At 45.4% G+C, this 16,778-nt stretch overlaps 1 protein-coding gene across 1 annotated transcript in view; it reads left to right on the top strand.

The window, feature by feature from the left end:
- The first annotated feature begins 6,242 nt into the window (after positions 1-6,242).
- The window catches only part of PRR5L (proline rich 5 like), a 60,655-nt gene continuing 50,119 nt past the window's right edge, over positions 6,243-16,778 (top strand). Inside the window, exon 1 of the mRNA XM_006269610.4 lies at positions 6,243-6,500. The gene's annotated coding sequence lies outside the window, so the exon portion shown is untranslated. The remainder of the gene's footprint in view (positions 6,501-16,778) is intronic.

Here is a 16,778-nt window from a genome sequence, read left to right on the forward strand (position 1 = left end):
TGAAGTCAATTTTATTTTTAAAAATGGGAGAGATTAAAGTACTGAATAGTCAGCAGCTATTCCCTTGTGTGGGGAAACAAATGTTACTCTGCGTTCGTAGGAGCTTTACGTTATCCTCTCTCTTGGGGAGAGTCTTACCTGCCACCGCTCCCCCAACCATAGATATGCTACTACAAAGACAACCAGGGGTGATTTAGGCACCCTTTAAGTTGGTGCCCAGAGTGAATGCCCTGCTTATGGCCCTCCCTCTCCCCCAGTTACACTGCTGAAATAGGGCTCCCCATAGGTCTAGAAATGTTGCGTCATGGTAAGCAGTGGCAGTGTTACTTGCCATGGCTCCCAGAGCCACGGCAATTAACTTGGGTGCCTCTCAACCGGCTGTCCAATTTGGATGCATGGGGAGCCCCGCAGGTCATATCTGGAGTAGGGAGCTGTGTTACCTGGTCAGGGCTGGAAATTTGGTGGTGGAAAGAGCGGTGGCTGTCACAGAAATTCCAGCCCTGCAGGGCAGATGACACATGGCCCTGGACTCCGGATCTGACCTATGGATCAGCTTCGTGCCACTTATTCAGCCCCCGGGGCTGGATGAGTTGAATAACACTGAGGTAGTCCTAATTGCATACCGTCAAACAATGCTAGATTGCACCTAACTGCTTATTACTAGCCTGTGGTCATTTTAAATGACCCAGACAGGAGGGTTGCCAGGATGATTATTTTTACAGTAATTGATTTAATAGCCACGGCTTTTTTATGTTACTCCTCCTAAGCTTTTGGCTAATTTCAGCATCCCCTTGTGCAATTGTGAATAATTCCGTTGCATCCTTGCCTTTTTCCCCCTTTCAAATGTTTAGGGATGTAGGATTGGAAGGGGCCACTGGGCCAGTTCCCACTTTTCCAGATTCTTATCGTAATCCCCAGCCAGATCTAATTTTTCACTTTACAGGTTAGTGTCGCCAAATCTGTAAGCATTTTTGGTTGCTTTTCTACAAACTCCCTCATAACAGGGTGCTTAGAACTGAAGGCAATATTCCAGCAGTGTTTACACCAGAGCTAGACAGAGAGGGACTATTATTCACTCTGTTACATAATTTCTGTTTAGGCAGCTTGCAATCCCAGTGGTCTTTTTGCTGTTTTCTCACATTACAGGCATGTCTTGTTTGCTGTCTACTCTGGCTACTTTGGATCTCTTTCAGAATTACTCTTTCTCGGAATCCCCCTGCCCAGTGAATAGCTGCAATTTGGGTTATTTTTCACCAGACATAATAAAATTGCATTTTGCCACGTGAAATTATATTTTGTTTCCTAAATCTCATTGTGTGCCCGAATTTTTACTTGCAAAGCCAACAAAACAATGCTCCTTGCCTGCAAAAACATACCCAGCCATTAATGATGGCTCCCTTGCCTTGAACACCAGTGTTGCTGTGATAGAAAATATCCCACAAGAAGATACACAACCCCCTTTCCTCCCCCTCTGCAAGACACCTCCTAACACTCCTTTGGTACAAGTCAGTCTTATTACACGTATGTAGGAGTAGGGGGAAACTGAAATGTTAAGTGACTTGCATAACTTCATGCAGAAAATCAGTGGCAGGACTAGGAACAATACTTGGAAACTGCGACCTCTTATTCATTGCCTGAATTCTTGGACTCCATTGTGGCACTGTCTATAGAGGTGATTTCTGGGAAGCCTCTGATTCAGACGACCTGTTGGATGAAACATCAGAAATGAAGATTGACATCCACACGGATCCTTTCTGAGACCTAACTGAAAATGTATTATAAAACAAAGCAATTAAAGGTCATGTTTGTTAGTCACAACACTTGTGGTTTTGCTGTCTTTAGAACAACTGCCTGAATGAGAGTGGGACATCTGTGTGTGTGAGGGCTGAATTACTAAAGCAGTTGCATTGGTGGGGAAGGCGTGTGGCATAAAGTCAAGAAATATGAAAACAAGCTTTCTGTTGCAGCCAGTTCAGGTGTGGTTGTTCGCTATGGGAAGGTCTGTAACACCATCTTTGCCACTATTGATTTGACAGTCTTCAAATCGTTTAATAATGGTTTCAATGGGACCCAAGGAGAATTAAACTTCTCTGTCCAAAAGGGTGAACTGTAGTCTGTTTTGTATCATGCAATTTGACCATGTGCTAAGAGTAATCATTTTTAAGACTAGGAACAGACATGCAAAAAGACCAAGGCAGAATTGATCAAAGTTTTGTGGTTTTCTGTAAGCAGCGTAGTTTAGATCAATAGCAAGCAGAACGTACATTTGCCTTTTGGTGGGGCGGGAGACGCAAATCTTAGGCCAGGTTTCACCATTTTTAAACCAGTCTGTCTGTGCCAAACTTGTGTTTTGCGTATAGACTGGTTTCAGATCACTTATACTGGTAAAAGTATAATGTCTGTACCTGGCCCAGATGATTGTTTTTATGTGCACAATAAGGAATTTTCATTAGGAGCTGTATCCTTTCTCTGTAACCAAACCCCAAAGGGAAAATGAAGCTGCTGAGATGATCCTTGCTAACTAGGGTGACCAACTTTTTACGATGCAAAAGTGGGACACATTGCCCCCCCCCTTGCTACTCCCTGGATGAGCTGCCTGTGGCTCTGTCCTGCTCCCCATCTGGGCCCCGCGGCTGTGCATTTCCACCCTGGCCCTGGGCCCCATGCACTGCCTTGGCTGGACAGCAATCCCAGCCCCAGCCACCAATCCTGCCTCACTCCCTCCCTCACCGTGGGGGCCTTAATCTGCCCCCCACCCCGCTGCATCATCCCCCCCCCCCATTGACTTACCTGCAGGCAGCTGGGGGAGCTGCTTTCCACCGCTGCCTAGGGCTGTATTTTCAGCCACATGCATGTGTGCACGTGCACACAAGCATGTGGTATCCTACTCCCCCCAGTCCCAAGCAGCCCCTTGCAGGCTGGAACTCTGCCAGCCTGCAAGGAAAAACCCGGGGTTTCCCATGGTTTTCTTGCAGAGAACGGAAAGCCCGGATCCCTGCACATGATACTGGGACGATAGTTGACTGTATACAGGGAAATCTGGGACAAACACTGTCCTAGAGTCATTCAGCCTGGGACTGGGACTTCATATTCATGTTTTGAGACCATTCCACCCAATTAGGGACAGGTGATCATCCTGTTGCTAACTGATCTGACCCATGCATCTTCCTGTTTGGTCAAAAAACACCCTTTTTTCTGTTTGTTTGTTTTGGTTACATCTCCCCTACCAGCAGTGACCTATTAGCCCTTTTTTTGCCTGAGCTGCAGCTGGAGCCAAAGCCACTGCAGGAAAGATGTGAGGTGGGGGGTGGAGTGGGGTGAGTGCTGCCCTTAGGCAGTGCCTGGGGCTCCTGCTCCCCTCTCCCACCCATCATTATGCTACTGGCTCCTATTTCACTCAAATTTAAATTTCTTGTCTTCCATTTCCAAGCCTTTTATATTGGATTAAGGCGATTATAGCTCTCCAGCCCACAGTGACAATAGCCACTTGGGCCCAGTCCCTTGCACTGTGATCTCATGCTGACTTGGACTGCCAGTCACAAGGGATGCCCCTGCATCTCCCAGTATAAGAAGCAAGAGGGTACTTATTTTTCCTTAGAAGTGATAAAAGGGACCCTCTTTAGCTGCTCCCAAACAGGCAAGGCCCCCTCCCCAAGTATTTAACTTACCAACATTGATATTTAGGCCACTGATTCAGCGTGGCTTGGACCCTCCTTTACATTTGTTCTTGGAGTTAGCACTTGACAGCTATGAGGCAGTCTACCCCCGACAGAGCTATTGTTTCAGGTTCTCAAGGGACTAGTATTTATCACTGAAGCTACATTCGAGTTATATTTTGAAGGGTTTTTTTCATACTAAAATATTGTTTTTTTTAGGTTTTAAAATAAAAACTGCAGTTCTGAAATATTCACAATTCCAGAAACTACCCTCCAGAAACTACTAGGACCCTAGACGTGGCTAAGATTTCATCTGGCCCTGTGCCAGCTTTGTCCAACTGTTGGCCACTTCTTCACACAAACTTTTCTGCATCTTTCGCTGGACTCCTCCTTGCACAAGATGCTCTTCCTGACCTGGTATGTTAGATCAATACTCGCTTCTCCTTCAAATCCAGATTTGTTCACACCCAGTTCTGCCATGAAGAGCAGTTGGTTTGAAGGGCAGATGAAATCTAGGTGACACTATATCTCCTTGCAATAATTAACAAATATAGAAGGATATAAAATGTTGTATATTTGATTGTATTCTTCACCTTTTGTGTGTCAAATGTTATCATAAACTGTAACCCTGTTGAGATGCAAAAGATGTCACTATACATTCATATAGCTCATAATAAAATTCTGAGCATGGGCTGTGGCCACTTAGGATTTTATAATATAAAATCCTATGTGTGTAGCAGATAGGAATGGATGAAGATAGAGGAGGCAGCCTAGGGCCTGTAGTGCTAAATCATCATCATCATCATCATCAGGTATGTAGTAGGAAATAACAGTAAAGAAACTTTGGGGAGGAGCGGGGACCAGCTATATGATTTCAGCTATACGCTGTAATAGCTGTCTGTTAGATACAGAAATGCGGGTTATAGTATTCCGTAACATTTATTGAACACCTTTCATTGCAAAGTCAGAAGGAGAATGAAATAAAATTCTGAATACTCATGTAAGAGGGTCCTTAATTATACGTCTTAAGTAAATGAGGTAAGTTAAGCAAATGAATATTTCAATTTACTAGCTAAATGGAGATATTAGAAGCTTTGTCCTGATCCACTGAAATGAATACCTGACTTCTTAATATCTGTGATGGAATGGGCTTGTGTCTCATGGGACTTGCTTCACTGGTGCACAGCTCCCTGTCTGACATCCAGGTACTCTGACAGGGATTTGGGTTTTTGGTTCATCAGATTGCAATATCTGGGCCAACTCAGTTTCCGAGTCCCAGCATCCGGGGTCTTCCCTAGGCCGGACTCTCTATTTGAAGCACATGATCATTTTAGCTATGTCTCATAATATATATGAAACAAAAACAAACCAAGATGCTCTGTATTTACAAACTTTGGGGTCAGTTCTGAAAATACTTGGGTGTCTGAGTAACTTGAATCACACAAGTAGCTGCACAGCCCAGCCCGAGCAGTTCAGTGCATAGTCATTCAGGCATGTAAGCGTCTGCAGAATCGGGTCTGATTGTGGCTTTTCTGCGTTGCTTTCAGACCCTTGTTGCAAAGGCGAGTGTCATTTCAGCAGCTTCCTGCCTGATCCCAGTTTAAGATTACTACAGCTGAATTTAAAAATACTGCAGATGAACCTGCAGCAATCAGAAAAATAGGTCTAGCTTTTAAAGAAGAAAAATAGGTCTAGTTTCATGGCACCCTCGCTTCAAGTGAGCTGTGAAGCTCCAAACCTTTTTCGCCAAACTCTTTTTTGCAAGGTGCGTTAGGCCAGTGGTTCTCAACCTTTTTTGTACCAAGACCCATTTGTAAACATCAATGGCCAGTCCTGACCCAGTGCCCCTCACTCCTGACCCGCTGCCCCCTGTCCCCAGGCTCCTGCCTGCTAGTGTGGGGCACCCCAGGGGTGGGCGTGGAGCTCTGCCAGCCTGCAAGGGGAAATCCACTGTTTCCCGTGTTTTTTCTCCTTGAAAGGAGAATCCATTTCTAAAGTCTGTTTGTGACCCTTTCGTATATTCTTACGACCCACTTTGGGGGGCGACCTGCGGGCTGGGAAACGCAGCGTGCCAGGCCATCAGTCCCTTTCTTAGCCAGTCCCTTGATCCATAGGCCAGCCATCTCTTTTCCACAGCAAGTTCTACATACTCTTCACTTAGGTCTGCAGGGCGCTTGGGCTCTGTCTTTAGCCCCAGCTTTTCCCTCGGCGGGGAGCAGCTCTTTTTTGATGTCATTTTGGTTTTTCAAAGGAAAAGCATCCAAGCAGCAGCTCAATAAGGAACCTCCCCCCTTCTTAAAGACACAGGCACGGAGTTCCCCCCCGCCGCGGTGCACGCCCTGGAGGCTGAATGCAATCCAAACTCCGGCATCCTTTTCTGCCTCCTCTTTTTAAGGGCAAAGATCTCCAACTTCCTGAAATTGTTGGAGTGGATTTTTTTCTTTCGACCCCCCCCAGGGGCAGAAAGCAGCCGCTCAGGAAAGGCTGCGAAGCAGGCAGAGCAGCCAGGAGTCTGCCTCCCTCCCTCCGTGCCTCCCTCCCCCTCTTTACGGGGCTCCCCCTGCCCCTTTTGTCTCTCCTGGGAGGAGCCAGTCAAAGGCACATTGTACCGATCACAACCGGGCTGGAGCCGGGGGGTGTAAAACTCGGACTGGTGGCCACTGGGAGCAGATCGCGGTGGATAAATAGCGAGTCCGCTCCCTGGCGCGAGCAGTGTCTGGAGGGAGATGGGCAAGCGGGTCTAAGCAGCAGCAGCCTGCTCCATCTCTTGGTTGGTTGGTTGGGGTGTTTTTCCTCCCCCCCCAAAAAAAATCCTCGAGGCAGCCCTAATTTAAAATCCAGAGGGTGAGTGGAAAATGCACTTCTTTTTTTTTTGGTCTTTCAAGTAGCAAACTGAGGTAGGTTTGCCTCACTCCGGCTGCAGAGAGGGGAGGGGAGGGGAGGGGACCGTGCCGATTTGAGGGGTGCCAGCCCTGCCTTCTGCCATCACCTTCATTGCAGGGGGCTCCGTCTTGTAGGAAGAGGCGATCCTCGCAAGGCTGTTGCCATTGAAAACGGGCTTTGTTGGGTTGAAGAGGTGTTGATCCGGAGCTGGGGGCCGGGAGAGCAAAAGCAAGCTGTGCCCCAGCCTCTACGAGACAAGGGGAGGGGGGCTTGGTTGCTCAGCCGGATCCTTGGCATCTCGGTTTTGCCCGCGCCTTGCTCTTTGCGGGGCTGTGCATGTGCTGAGAGCGGAGCCCCTGTGAGTCAAAACAAAAAACAACCCAATTAAGTTCCCTCTGTACAAAAAGAAACCAAAATAGAAGCTCCGGGCTCGAAAGCTTTGCAAGAGTGAGTCATTTTCAAAGCAAAATGCCTCATGCTAACCCTTCCCCGGAGACACCATCAGGCTGAAACTTGGAGGAGGTGTGTATGTAGGGGGGGGAGGTGCATTTTTGCTCTCCAAGTTTGCTAAATCAATGTAATCAATCTGGAGCCTGACTGAAACCATGGCAGTGGCAGAGGTGTGTTGGAAGAGGCTGAGCAGCCTTCCCCTGTGTCCTGCTCCCCCATGGTGGTGAACAATGCACTTGTCTGATCTTTTTGTGAATGGAGCTGCAAGACTCTTCCTTCCCTAATAAGCTACAATGACTGGAAAAGATATTTAGAGCTGAGGCTTGGTTACTTAGACACATCTCTCATCGGACACTTCAGAGTTTCCATGAGTAGAGAGACTCCAACTCCCTTTCTTCCCCTGAGTCTGTGAAATCCCCCAGTATTTGCAACTCTTATCACTTGCCCGGGTGGGTAGAAATGCAAATGTCTGTATGCAAACTTTGGGTGTGGCGCAGTTCTTAAGTGTCCAGATTGAAAAGAAGATCCTAGTGTTTTTCCCCCTTCTGTCCCTTCAGTCATATGGCAGATCTGTACTAAGCCATGTCCTTTGATTTTATATGGTTTGTCCGTCAATGCTAAGTGCTGAGAATATTAACAGACCATGGTGCAACTTTGTGGTGGGAAAGGTTTCATTTACCAGTACATGGTTCAACTCGCAATGTGTTTGAATTTTGCATTTACGGGGTGTATGTATCTTTCATAGAATCATGGAAAACTAGGGTTGGAAAGGACTTGAGGAGGTCATCTAGTCCAACCCCCTGCTCAAAGCAGGATCATTCCCAGCGAGATCATCCCAGCCAAGGCTTTGTCTAGCTGGGTCTTAAAAGCCTCCAAGGATGGAGATTCCACCACCTCTCTGGGTTACCTGTTCCAGTGCTTCACTGCCCTCCTCATGAGAAAGTTTTTCTTAACATCTAATGGAAACTTCCCTTGCTGCAACTTGAGACCATTGCTCCTTGTTCTGCCATCTGCCACCATTGAGAACAGTCTAGCTCCATTGTCTTTGTAACCACCCTTTAGGTAGCTGACGACTGCTATTAAATCCTTAAAATGTGTAGTGTGGCTTCAACTGGACAGTGTGCAATCACACATGGTTTTTTACCTGTACCGGTTCCAGAAGCCACTTTGAAACTGTGCAGTAGGCCATGATAGCAGAGGGTGCTGCTAGTTCGATGTCTGTGTTGGTCTAATACAGGGGTCAGCAACCCCCGGCACACGTGCCTTGCATGGCACGCAAGGCCATTTTGCTCGGCACACCACTGCTAGCCTGGGCTCTAAGCAGCTGCTGCCGGCCACAGAGCCCAGGCTGGTCCTAGCAGGCGGTTGGGAAGATGCAAGCCCTGCTGCAAGGAGACAGGGCTCCGTGGGCTGGCTGCAGCCTGGAGGCTGCAAACAACTGCTCCGGGCTCCAGCATGTCAGCACTCCGGCACCTTCCAAGGTAGACATTGTGGTTATTTTGGCACTCTGGCCAAAAAACGTTGCCTACCCCTGGCCTAATATGTATGCAAAGTCTTTCTGCAAAGGCAGTCTGGGTTTATGAGTTGTGGGGAAATTTGTGCTGTTAGTTTCATCAACTTTACCCGCAGCACAAGGGATGATTTGTTGCTGACACTGCACAGCAACAAAGATGCAGTGCCTAATACTTTCGGTGTACTCGTGTTCAGCACCCATTTAACCTCAATGGCTCTCAGCAATGGTAAATTTCTGGTAATCTGGACAGTGTTAGTGACTTCTGCAAGAGAACGAATTGTAATGTCACAAACTGGAGAGAAGAGTGGCACTGGCTTAAAAAAGCTCACAAGAACAATAAGCAGTGTTTTCCTCTTTTCCTGGAAAAAGTGGCATGAGAACCCTTTTGGAGCCCTCATTTATTTAATTTTGGTTTGTTTTTCTCATGTCCTGGTTTTCTGTCTTAAGCCCCAGATAATATTTTCCCCTAAGAATGCTGGCTGTAGGTTTCAGAGGTGAGCTCTCTTCCTCCACAGTGGTCTTTACTTTTAGCTTGTCTCTTTCTAATGAGCTATGTGCTATGGTTATAAACTGTTTGTGCCATTCTAGAGCAGTAGGAATAATTTATCCAAATTAAAATTAGCCTGCTTGGATTGGAGAAAATGTTGCTACTTCCTGCATTAACTATTATAAATGAGGACTCCAGGTATAGTTTTTATAGGCTTATTTGCATGGGATTGTTAGGCTGTTTTTGTGGCTAAATAGGTTTTTCCCATGTCAGTATAGTTATGCTTATCCTTCCTATTAGGAATTGCTTAAAATGTGGATACTTTTCCTGTTCTATTTTTGTAGTGCATAGCCTCATCACAGGTGTCCAGCATGTTGGCAATAAAGTAATCCTTAGAAAAGAGCTATAAAGGACCAAGGTGAAATAAATTGCAAAAAATCCACGGCCATCTATGAGTTTATGGCTGTTGATATGCTGCACACCTTGGTTTATGGGAACCTCAGCTACGGCAGGGGCAGAACTCTGATCTTTTTGGTCCATAAGCACATACCTCCTAATGACCCACAGGGAAATCTGCCTTTTCTGTTGCAGTGGAAGCAGCACACACACCAGCTGGTTCAGTAGGATTTCAAATGGGATAGCAGAATGTAAGACAGCAAATAAGAATTACATTAGCTTTTTAACTCACACAAGACAAAAAACACTTTTACTTTTTTGGGCGGGTAGAAGCTGGCATCTCTTTCTTTCATTAATTCCATTTATATATTTTGAGGCAAGAAGAAACCAGCGTGATCTAGACTGACTTCCTGCATAACATGAGCCATAGGAGCTCACTTAGTTCTTGTATTAAGCCTATTTCTTTGTTGCAGGCAGAGCTGTCTAACTTCCAGGTATCTGGGGGGTGTTATGCTAACATGGTCTGCAGACCTGGTTGATGCATGGGTGAGTGTCCCCTGGCTCCCTGCTCCTGGACTGCCTGTTATGCCCCCTTTGCTGCCTGCATGGCTTGGGCAGGCTGACTCCCTCCTCTCCCAGCTGCCCATGCCACTTGGCCAGTCCCTTCCCCGCCAGATCTCTCACCACAGCACAGGCAGCCCAGCTTCCCCCCACCCCATTGTGCCCCCCTTCTGGCTGCACGCACCATTCACCGGAGTGGGCTGCCCAGCTGCCTTCTTTGCGCCATGTGCTTGGGCGCTCCAGCCACTCTTGGCCACTGGGCCAAAGAAACTGGGGGAAGAGTGGTGGTTAGGCATGGGGCTGCATGCTAATCCTTTGGTTAGCATGCTAGTTAGACAGTCCTGGGTTTAGGGATAGTATTGTTTTTATAAAGACATCAATTGAATTTTTTTTCTCCTTTAATTCATGTGTTTAAAATACTGCATCAGAACACGGTAAGTTGGGCTCTCCTTTCCCATAACACCAGAAAAAGAAGACTTGAGATTTAAAAATGATCAAAGAAAACTTTTTTTTCCCCTACACCATGCATCATAATTCATCTGTGGGATTCATTGCTGCAGGATGGTACTGTTGCAATGTTCTTAGTAGGTTTTCAAAAAGGATTTGACATGTACAGATGGGCTATAATGCGTCTCTGGAATATAAACTCTTGTAGTTGGATCAGAGGCCAAACACTAACTGAGACTGGGAAGGAACTTCACCAGGGAGAGAATATTCCATAATTTTGGAAGTATTTTGCACCTTCATTAGAAGCAATTGATTCTGGTCATTATTAGGGATGAGACACTTGACTAGAGAGATCATGGGTTCGTTGTATTTTCATGAATTCTGTTTATCTACTTATTCAGTGATGAATGTTTTCAGTTGGGGTTTTGCTGTGGTTGTTCCTAAAAGAGCATTTCCTGTAGCATCAGGCACCAAAACCCCTTTAGAGAGACTTTCCTTGCTTAAACATGTAAATTTAGCAGAAGCGTGAATATTTTCTTCTACTTATTTTACAGTGTAGTTAAAATAACCAGTGCATCTATCTTGATTGCACTTTGCCCTTCAAGATAGAGGCCCATCTAATCGTGTTGTATAATATTTATCAACTCCGTTTTGTCAGTTTTGATCAATGATAAGGCTTTCAAGGTTTGTTTTCAAAACTGAAACACTCAGTTACACTAAAAGTAAAAAAGAAGCACTGGCACAGACACATCCCTGATTCGATGTTGTCCGCTCTTGTGCTATATGGAGGTTTTCTTGAACTTCTCTCTCTCAAAGGATGTGGGAGGTGAGAATCACAGTTTTAATTTGAGGGAGAGGACAGAAAAAGTTTATGGCTCTTCTTGTACAAGAAAAAAAGCTCGAGGACATGACCCAAGTCTATGCTCGAGGCTAAGAAAGGCAGCAGGCAACTCAAAAGAACAAATATATACATATATATATTTAAAAAAAACACCAAATTGAAATTTTTGGCCAATTTTGTGATATTCATGATTGTGCATGGTTTGGAGTTGGTGTCTGTGTTAACCATAAATTCTGGTTAAACTCTGGTTAACCTGTCAATATTAGGTGTACTTTCTTACCAGGTGATCTTTCAAGGTCCCTTCCAGCCCTTACTTTCTATGATTCATCACTGCGGGTGTGCAAATCTAGGTTTAGCACAGTAGCAAAATGTATGCCATGATTTGCTCCTTGTCTAGTAAGGGATAAAAACTTACTGCCTCTGTATGCTATGGGGTTATCCTTGGTTCAAATGAGCCGTGTGAAGTCCTCACTGAAAACACATATGAGGACTCGTTAGGTAAATAGGTCTCATGCAGCCATGAGTATTTTAGCCACTACATTTTCTAACCCAGAGTGGTTAAAATGCTGGTCACTGGTCCTTGCTAGCACGTCCACTGTTCTTTACTGCCAGTGGAAGAGTGGGTACAACAGTGGGACATGTTAATAAAGGATGTAGAGCAGATGGCCCAACCATGTTGGACCACTTCTACTATGTTAAACATGCATCCTGCATTTGTGGAAGAGGTGGAACTACATATCCCTTGAGGTCCCTTCCAACCTTGTGATTTGCCCCTAAAAGATTTGTGGTTATTTAAACTGAATTAGGTCATGTCTAAAAAGATCTTTGGTGCTCTCTCATTACCATCTCATAGGGATTTAATCATGCTCTTAAATTTAACTGACATGGCTTCCTTTGTTTTGCATCTATGTTGGGTTTTTTTTTGTAATAGATTACTTTGTAGCTGACTTACTGAGCACCTACATACATTTCTTGTTTTTCTCAAAAAATAATTTTCTCTGTAGTCAGAACAAACCTGTTTTGATCTGCACAAATTATTCTGTGCCTAGGACAGTGCACTTTGTCTAAATTAACAAATATAAATGTGTCCTGTGGATGCTACTAGTATTGTTGAAGAGAGACTGAAAACAGGTTAAAGCAACTGAAAATTCACCTTGCTTTATGAGTTCAAAGGCATAAATGTATTACTGATAGAGTATGCTTATACTTATGCTATATTGATAAAAAAGTAATTCCCATAACCAGAACAGTTGTGACTTTCAAGTGTAGCCTTAGCCTACTTAGCTGCACTGAATTTCCATGCATAAAGTCTGGCTGGACGAGAATTTGAGTTATTACTAAGATGTTTTATGTGTTTTACTGCCCAAAAGGGTACGATTTTACATCGAAATAGCTCAAGTGAGTGATCTTCCTGTAAAAAAAGAAGAAATCCCCCCCCCCAGCAGAGACAAGGTATTGGTAATTTTTACCTCAGTGTAAATAGTCAAGGTCAAACTATAACCGTATTCAGTTAGCTACATCTTGATGGGTGAACTTCAAATGACTGGTTGCAGATAAATTTACTGCTTGGTAAACCTCTTAGAGAAGAGATTGCAATACTTTCTGCAGCCAAACACAATAGAGGATTTAGGCATATTTGGAAGGGAACGACTTTTTTTAATTATTATTTTTTTAATTAAAACTAAATTCTGCAGAAATTAATTGTTTAGTATGCCTGCTTTTCTTTGACCCCCTCCTCATGCTATTTCACCAGGAGAAATGTCTTACTTGGCATTTGCAATTGCTACAGTGGGTTTTCAAGCCTTGCTATCAGGTCTGTTAGTATTTGTGTTTAAAACACTGCTGTACCGTTTTGCTACAGGCTGTAACCTGTCTTGTAGTGTGGTTGCTGCTTATACGAGAAATTTAGTTTGCCTTAAACCACTTGAAATCAATTCAGTGGTTTTAATAAATTTAATTAAAAACGATAACTCGACCAAATGATCGAGTTGCTCTTTTATTGCATGTTCCATTCACATGTGAATTTAAAGCAATTTAACCCTTTTCACACCCGTGAAAGGTAGGCAATATTTTCTGTTTTTCAGGTGCAGAAACTGAAGCTGAGGATTAAGTAATTTGCCAAAGGTATTGTTCGCAGTTGGTGACACACATGAACAGAAGCCAGTTCTCTTGCATAGTCATTTCATGCATTCATTACAAAGTAGTTCTTTCTCTGTATGCTTGATAGCACTATTCACTCTCACTCAAAACTAAACTAATGGGGTACCGCGTGGTAACTATTTTCTTAGAATTTTCATAAGTAATGTTATTGCCAGTAGTGCAGCATGTTTGTGAAGCGTACCTATTTAATACCATATACTTCAGAGGCAGATGTGGTCTCTGAATTATAGTGGGAAGCATCAAATCGCAGTGGGTTGAATGCAAAGGTTTTTCACCTCTCCTGTTCTTATACATTTCCTTATCACACTTACCCAGCGCCTTGCTGATCTGTCGCCCCTGAGTTTCTCTGCAAATTGTGGGTGTGTGCATGAGCACGTTTTGTGCATGTGTTTTATAAAATGGGCCTGGGTTCCAGAACTTCTGCTGAACCTGCTCAGAGTTGATGATGAAATCTCTCAGGCTGGGGCAGAAATTACTCATCAACTGGTATAAGCAATCAGAAACCAGTTCAAATCTGTAACAGAAGTTCAGCACGCTTAAACTGCTTTCAAAATGGCCACAACCGGTTTAAGACAAGCCTGGATGGCTGTAGTATCAGACTTAACTGATTTAGGGTAAATTGGCTTCTTGAACTTCTGTCTTAGATCCCCTCCAGATTCAAATTAACTCAGTCCCCCAGCATCCCAGGTTGCTTTGAAACTCCCTTGTAACACCCCTCCCTGCCTCCACCCCAACAGGGTGGGCGGACTAGCCTTACCCCAAGTTGTTTGTTCCAGCCAGGGAGGCATACTCTAGCACCCCCCGGCTTCTGGTCTGGGCCACTGTAGGCCTGCAGCTGCATTTCTGCAATCGAAAGGGAAGGTGTGTTCCCTTGCCTATCAGTTCTATGTGTGCAGCTTTGACTAACCTGTGAAGATTGAATCAATTCAGCCTTGGGTCTTTTGATTGTCTGTACTTAGCCTCAGAGGGCACGTCCCCACATATCACTGCTTTGTGCCCCAGGGCATGCCCCTGCACGCATGCTCCAGTGCATGCCCAATTGTCCCGGGTGGAGTAAGGGAGACCAGGGCCAGCACCTGCGCTAGCTCCAGCAGTCTTACCTGGGGTCCTGGGCAGCAGCATTGCCGACCCAGCATCATGGAGCCCAGCTGACAGCGAGAGTGTGGCTCTGGATGGCCAGGCTTAGTTGGCCAGGCTCTGGATGGCCAGTGCGTGCTGCTGTTGCATGTGCCACACTGCTCTTTGCAGTGTTTTTTTTTTTAATACCAGGACATCCCACTATCAAATTTTGGCCCTGCAATGCTAATTTGCAGTGCAGTACATGGTTGCACATTCCCCATGTTTGGTTTGCAGTGTTACAAACAGGCTTGCAGTGCTGCAAACCACACGTGTGTGCTTCTCTGGACATGCCCAGAGGGATAGCCTCATTAGGAACACTTGGAGACATGGCATTGTCCAGTGAATATGGCCCTGGATTAAGAGATGGGTTCTGTGCCAGCTCATGCTTATTCATCTGGGTGAGTCAATTCACTGGCTGTCTAACTGCATTTCCTTATCTGTAATCTCGAGATAAGGATCCTTGCTCTTTCATAAAATGCTAGGAGATCCCTAGATGAAAGTACTAAGAATGCACAGAGCTATCTGAGCACCCACATAACACTGTTCTGTTACACTCACTTCGTCTTAGTCTTTTCATGAGACTAAATGGAGGCTGGGAAAGCCAGTGGGGGCGGGGGAGCCTATGCGTTCTTCCCTGATTTTGGATGTAAGAGATACTGGAGCAGCAAGTTCAGGCTACAGGGCCTAGGGGCAGCCAAAGGGAGGGCTGCTGGGAGGGGGAATCCCATTTCTCTCTTAGCCCTCCTCCTCCCCACAGCTGTGACACTGCAGGCAGCAGTTAGTGCTGTGCCTATTTAGTGAGCAGATGTCTGGGTATCAGGGACTATGATCAGAAGTATGAGACCTGCAGGAACCGGCTCCAGAAGGGGAGTCTTTGGCCATGTGTGGACGAAACGAGGGACGTGTATGCACAACACTTTAAAGTGGGCTAAATGCTTTTGCACCGCTTTAATGGTGTTGGTGTTTGCACACCTCGGCTGCGTATGGTGCATTAATTCCAGCTGCTGAAGGAAATTCGGCGGCATAATGCACCTTAAATGACTTGGGGCACAGCAAATTTCCTGCCCCTACAGGCACAGAGCAAAGCACCAGGCTCTGCGCAGCTCCATGGCTCTGCAGGAAGCCCGGCAAGCAGCCTGGCAGCAGCCTGGGAAGGCAGGCTCTGCCCAAGAAAAGTGGCGAGCCTGATCTTTTTTTTCCCCCTGCCCCGGAGCCTGCCTGGGGGGAGGTGGGGCGTCACGGCTGTGGAGGGAGGCACCAACCCCCTCTGCAGCCCAGGGACCTCTCTGCCCGCCAGCAGTTTGCCCTCCCCACCTCACCACCGGAGAGGCAGGTAAGTTGGGTGTGCACATTACATGGGGCTTTAATTGGCCCTAAATTGAAGCGATGTTTTTAAAAATCCACTGCTTCAACTTAGGGTCCCCCTTTCATCTACACACGCCCTTTGAGTCTATGATTCTATTGTAGAAGCAGGACGTCAGCTGCCTTGGTTCCCCCGCTTTACCTCTGGCAGGTTAGGGTGTTATGTCAGTGTTGTGTCAGGGTTGATGGTAGTCTTATGTACAGTTTAGATGATGGAGTGTATAAGAAGGTTTGAAAAGGGATGATCCTGCCTCAGGCGGGGGGTTGGACTAGATGACCTCTGGAGGTCCCTTCCAGCCCGCTTATCTATAAATCTGCACCCCTATCTTTTGCACCTTGGACACTTCTGCAGCTGTTTTTTGGGGGGGATTGACTGATTGACAGTGTAGCACCACTGGGTAGACACTAACTTTACCAGCCCTTGAGGCAACTCCTACATGACATCCAGTTTGGGCTTTGCTTTTCATTGCAAGTAGGAAGGTTTTATCAGCATGCCTGTGTAGAGGGTGTAGGTGTTACCCAAATGAAGACCTGCAGAAGCTGAAGCTTATATCTAAACTTGTGTCAGTTTGGGGCTTTTTGAATAACTGTCTGTGTGAAAGCAGATCAGAATCAAGGGGAGGAAGGGTTGGTGTTGTGGCCGTTGTATGCTGCAAAAACATTTTCAAACAAAATATAGTGGCAAGGTTAGCCTGTGCTTAGAGCTGTTGTCTGCCTTAATTTAAATAGGGAGGGGGCGGTGGGGGACATAAGTGATAGCAATCTGTGAAAGCAAGTTTTGCTTTTTGATTTTTCTGATAATACAAATATTTCCTTAGGTTTTAATACAGCTAATAATAATACAAATATAATACAATCATACATATTTTCCTTATAATACAATAATGCATCATTTTTGATCAT

This window comes from Alligator mississippiensis, chromosome 2 (genome assembly GCF_030867095.1).
Source record: "Alligator mississippiensis isolate rAllMis1 chromosome 2, rAllMis1, whole genome shotgun sequence".
Taxonomy (NCBI): Eukaryota; Metazoa; Chordata; order Crocodylia; family Alligatoridae; genus Alligator; species Alligator mississippiensis.